General features: G+C 41.1%; 1 pseudogene; it reads right to left on the bottom strand.

Annotated features, from left to right (window-relative positions):
• Positions 1 to 4,527: 4,527 nt before the first annotated feature.
• Positions 4,528 to 5,181, bottom strand: LOC111539749 (annotated as a pseudogene).
• Between the last annotated feature and the right edge of the window lie 871 nt (positions 5,182 to 6,052).

Below are 6,052 nucleotides of genomic sequence, written 5' to 3'. Positions count from 1 at the left end.
GCCACCGCGCCCGGCCATTTATTTCATTTTTTAAAAAATTGGTTAACCCATCAGATTAATTTTGTAACTCACTAATGGATTGTTACCTGCATTTTCCCAGACACTGATATGCACTATCTAATGAGATTCCCTATATTAACCAACTGATTGGACAATTGTTAAATGCAACTGTTAAATGTTTACCTCATTTGGTGCTAGGTCCATAGGAATCATCCTGCCCACTAAAGGAGTGAGGCTACCTCACTGAGGTAAGTCACAGTTGTTCCCACTGCTAAGATCAGAAAGCACAGTACTGCAGCCAGACTTTCAAAGCTACCTAAGGTTAATATATATATATATAATTCCTGGCTGGGCCATTTTTAAAAAGGGATAGCTGCAAAATGACCACAACTACATTTATCTTAGAATAGAGGGATATTGTTTGGAGGCAACTCTTTCTTAGACTGTTTAAATCATTCCTGGTTGGGTTAAAGAAACTTTTGGTTTCTGAGGTTTCACATACATTTCAGAGATAAGAAAACATAAAATAAAAGCTCACTCACTGCTATGATTTTGTTTTACTCTCCGTGCCCTAAATGGTGAGCCGATTAGTCTAATATTCAGATTTCACTCTAATAGGCTGCTTTGAGAATCTGGGAAACACTAGATTCCAAAGATAACAAGGAAATATATATACATATATCTATATATAAGTATGGTCCAAATGGAGTGGAAAGACTACAAAACATGTAAGGAATTCTTCTTTTGATACAGGTACTCAATCCAGTCCTCTTCTGCCCATCTTCTTCCCTTAATATGTCTTCCCTAACTTACAGCTGCCTCATTCTTTTTTTTCCTTCTGATAGAGTTTTGTTGGTTTTGTTGATCTTGGAAAGATCAGTTTCAGCTCAGTGGTGCACAAAAGCACTGAGAGAATAATAGAAGAAGAGGAATTAGAAACAGCTAGTATAGACAACTGGCTACAAGGGTTACAGAGAAATAAGATGGTAACCAATAAGGGAAGTGCAGTCAAGAGGAGATTTTTGTTTTTGAAATGGTTGACACAGTAGCATGGTTGTATACTGATCCAGTAGAGGAAAAATTGATGGTAGAGTAGACAGGGAGGATTTGCTGGTCTAGTGTTCTTGATTCTGCGAGAGGAGTGAGATCTGATGCACAAGTGGAGGCTTTTGCATGGCTGCAGCAAGAATGCTTTCTTATTGACAGGGAGAAAGGCAGGGCCTAAAGCCTTACCCCTGCATGGATAAGTGGGCATGGTAAGAGTGAATGGAAGTTTTCTTCTGATTCTTCAGTTTTGTCAGTGAGGAAAGAAGCACAGTCAGCAGCTGAGAGTGAGGATAGGGGAGAAGAGAAGAACAGAGATAAAAATGTCCATGAATAGAGTAGGAGAGTGAAAAGACCAGGGAAATACAGGACATTCACTGGGAAATAGCAAGAGCCTACTTAAGTTCCTAGTGACACATTTAAAGTAAGACCAAACAGCATGGTGTGTGGGTGGGTGGGTGTCTTTGTCAATCTGTCTGTCTGTTTTCCACCTATGACCAGCTCATGGGTACAGAAACAGTACGGGTGGTAAGTTGGATTTAACTGGAGTTGCAATTTTGCCCACCAGCATGACACAATTAAGGTGGTCAGGGAGTTCAGAGAGTGGTTATACAGATTGACTCTGACATTTAAGCTGGTTAAAGATGGAACAGAGGGCTTCATATGGCTATGGCAGTTAAGACAGAAATGGTGCCTCAGATGTGCCTCCCTCTGGTCTTTGCATGACTGGCTCCCTCTTGTGGTTCAGTCATTCTGTGATCTCACCCTTTTAACTGCAGAGGACTTAAGTTGTTTTCTTATTACTTTCTTTTATTTATCCACCCAGCATATCTGTGCTTTGCTTTATATTATTAGAATATAAGCTCCATGAGAGCAAGCACCTTGTCAGTAATGTTCGTTGTTTTATAGCCACAGCACTTATTTGACTTATTTGGCAGAGTGAAGACAAGTATTTAACGGAAGGATGAAGAATGATTCGAACATGATTATAAGGCCTTCGCCATCCTGCGCATGATCTTCTACATGTGCTCCTGTTCGTCAGTTTTCTCTTTCTAACCTCCACCAAGAGAAAGAAGATGCTCCCCCAGCGTTAGGGCTACTTGCTAATCAATCCACTCCAGGTCTCCCACAAGGCCTCCCAAAGCTCGGGGGAGGAGAGCTCAAGGAGAAATTTACCCCAGAGTTACTGAGGCACCAGATGTTTCAGAGGCCAGCCAAAGAGGAAGGAGGTGCCATAGAGACATAATTGCTTTCCGTTTTGTTTTGAATTTGTTTTTTTTAAAGACAGGGTCTCACTTTGTCTTCCAGGCTGGAGTGCAGTGGTACAATCTCAGCTCGCTTCAACCTCCACCTCCTGGGCTCAGGTGATCCTCTTGCCTTAGCCTCCCAAGTAGCTGGCACTACAGGTATGCACTACCACGCCTGGCTAATTTTTATATTTTTTTGTAGTAATGGGGTTTTGTCATGTTGACCAAGCTAGTCTTGAACTCATGGGCTCAAGCGATCCACCTGCCTCTGCCTCCTAAAGTGCTGGGATTACGGGACTGAGCCACCGAATCCAGCCTAGAATACTTTCATCACCACAAAAAGTTCTCACCTGCCTGTTTGCAATCCATCTCTGCTCCCACCCGCAGCCCTAGGAAACCACTGATCTTTCTGTCTCCACAGTTTTGCCTTTTCTAAAATTTTCATATAAACAGATTCACACAATATGTAGTCCTTTGTGTCTGAGTCCTTCAATTTCTTATCATGTTTTTATTGTGAATAATATTTTACACTATAGATACACAACATTTTGTTTATTGAGTCACCAGTTGATGGACATTGTTTCCAGGTTGAGGGCTAATTATGAGTATACTGCCATGAATATTTGTATACACATCTTTCTGTGGACATACACTTTTTATTTCTCCTGGGTAGATACTTCGGAGTTGAATTGCTAAGTTAAATAAGTTTAAGTAGCTGCACCATTTTACATTCCCACCAGCAATATATGAGTTTCTCCATATCCTGGCCAACACTTAGTCGATCTTTTTTGTTTTAGCCATTCTAGTAGGTGTGTAGTGGTATCTCACTTTGGTTTTAATTTGCATTTTTCTGATGACTTATGATGTTCAGCATCTTTTCGTGTGCTTATTTACTATTTATATATCTTCTTTGGAGAGAAGTGATTACTTAAATATTTTGTGCATTTTCTCTTTTTTTTTTTGAGACAGGATCTTGCTTTGTCACCCAGGCTGGAGTGCTGTGGCACAATCACAGCTCAATGCATCCTCAACCTCCTGGGCACAAGTGATCCTCCCACCTCATTCCCCCAAGTAGCTGGGACTACAGGCCCATGGCACCTTACTCAGCTAATTTTTGTGTTTGTTTGTATTATTTTGTTCTACCATGTCACCCAGGCTGGTCTTGAATTCCTGGGCTCAAGCAGTTCTCTAGCCTTGGCCTCCCAAAGTGCTGGAATTACAGGCATCAGCAACTGTGCATGGTCTATTTTGCTCATTTCTTACTGGGTTGTTTATTTTCTTATTGCCGAATTTTAGGCGTTTTTAATATATCATGAATGCAAGTCTTTCATCAGATGTATGTTTTGCAAATATTTTCATTTCTCAATGGTGTCTTTTGAAGAGCAGAAGTTTTAATTTTTATAAAGTTTTAACTTTATAAAAACTCTCCTAGATTGTTCATGCTTTTTCTGTCATGTGCAAGAAATCTGCCTAATCAAAGGTTGCAAAGATTTTGCTCTGTTTTACTCAAGTTGTTGTATATAATGTGAGGTTAAGGTCAAATTTCATCTTTTTGCATGTGGTTATTCAGCCGTTCCAGCACCTTCTGTTGAAAAGACTATTCTTTCCCCAATGAATTATTTGGCACGTTTCTTGAAAATCAATTGAACCAAAGTGTGGGCTGCACAGTGGCTCAGGCCTGTAATCCCAGCACTTTGGGAGGGCGAGGAGGGCAGATCACCGGAGGTGCAGAGTTCAAGACCGGCATGGTCAACAGGGCGAAGCCCCGTCTCTACTTAAAAAAATACAAAAATTAGCCAGGTGTGGGGGCATGTATCTGCAATCCCAGCTACTCAGGAGGCTGAGGCAGGAATATTGCTTGAACCCAGGAGGCAGAGGTTGCAGTGAGCCGAGATTGTGCCATTGCACTCCAGCCTGGGTGAGAGTGAGACTCTGTCTGAAAAGCAACAACAACAACAACAACAGCAACAAAGTGTGAAGGTCTGCTACTGGACCTTCTATTCTTCCATTTATCTAAATATCTATTCTGTCTTTATAACGCTTTCTTGATTATGCTAGTATTGTAGTAAGATTTAGAATCAGGTAAATCCTTCAACTTTTTCTTTATCAAAATTGTTTCACTATTCTGGATTCTTTGCACTTTCATATACTTTTTTGCCACATGAAAGTTATTAGCTTATTAATCTTCTTATGAAAAGTCCACACAGTGGCTGCAGATAATGTCATTGAAGCATCTTTATTCCTTTGGCTTTTTGCCAACACCACCATTGGCCTTTGCAATGGTGACTTTCTTTGTTCTCTTTTTGTGTTCTTTTTGAGGTCTTTTCCTTCTCATCCAAGCCACACCTTGCAAGTCTATATTTGGCTTCATTTTTCTTTGCATAACCCAAGGAATCATATATCATGTCAAAGCCAGTTGTCTTGCCACCACCAAAATGAGTTCTGAATCCAAATACATTCCCACCAGCAATATATGGGTTTCTCCATATGCTGGTCAACACTTGTTCACTTGGTCAGTCTTTTTTGTTTTAGCCATTCTAGTAAGTGTGTAGTGGTATCTCATTTTGGTTTTAATTTGCATTTTTCTGATGACTTATAATGTTCAGCATCTTTTTTATTTTGAGACAGAGTCTCACTCTGTTGCCCAGGCTGGAGTGCGGTGGTGTGATCTTGGCTCACTGCAACCTCCACCTCCCAGGTTCAAGCAATTCCCATGCCTCAGCCAAGTAACTGACCAGTGTGGTCTTGTACATTTTGGATAGTTTTTCCCAAATTTCTGTGTTGGGTACTGATAACTTTCCAGGGAGAAGGACAGCAATGACCATTTGTTCATCTCAAGGAGTTGACTGGTCATAAAGTTCCTGGTTCAGATAGTTACTGTGTCATTCATGATGGCGATCAATCCTCAGGTAGCCACTTCCATATAAATTTTAGGAATAACTTGTCAATTTAAAGAAAAAAAGGCTGGACATGGTGGCTCATGGCTGTAATCTCAGCTCTTTGAGAGGCCGAGGCAGGAGGATTGCATGAGCCCAGTAGTTCAAGACCAGTCTGGGCAATATAGTGAGACCCCTTCTCTAAAAATAATTTTTTTTTTTGTAATTAGCCAGGCATGGTGGTGCACACCTGTAGTCTCGGGTAGTTGAGGGGCTGAAGTGGGAGGATTGCTTGAGCCCAGGAGTTTGAGACCAGCCTGGACAATATAGTAAGACCCCTTATGTTAAAAAAATGTTTTTTAATTAGCCAGTCATGGTGGTGCACAACTGTAGTCTCAGGTAGTTGAGGGGCTGAGGCAGGAGGATTGCTTGAGCCCAGGAAGTTGAGGCTGCAGTGAGCCATGACTGCACAACTGCATACAGCAAGACTCTGTCTCAACAACAACAAAAATAGCCTATTAGGATTTTGACAGATATTACATTGAATTTATTTTATTTATTTATATATATATTTTTTTTGAGAGAGTCTTGCTCTGTCACCCAGGCTGAAGTGCAGTGGCATGATCATATAATATCTCACTGCTACCTCAAACTCCTGGGCTCATGGGATCCTCCCACCTCAGCCTCTGCAGTAGCTAGAACTACAGGCACATGCCACTATACCCAGCTAATTTTTGTTTTTTTTTTTTTTTGTTTTTTGGTAGAGACAGGATCTCGCTATGTTGCCCAGGCTGGCCTCAAGCAACCTCCAGCCTTGGCCTCCCAAAGTGTTGGGATTACAGGCTTGAGCCACTACATTCAGCCTATACTGAATTTACACATCAA

This window comes from Piliocolobus tephrosceles, chromosome 1 (genome assembly GCF_002776525.5).
Source record: "Piliocolobus tephrosceles isolate RC106 chromosome 1, ASM277652v3, whole genome shotgun sequence".
Lineage (NCBI taxonomy): Eukaryota > Metazoa > Chordata > Mammalia > Primates > Cercopithecidae > Piliocolobus > Piliocolobus tephrosceles.
The sequence above is the reverse complement of the archived record's forward strand: the minus strand, read 5'-3'. Positions and strand labels throughout refer to the sequence as shown.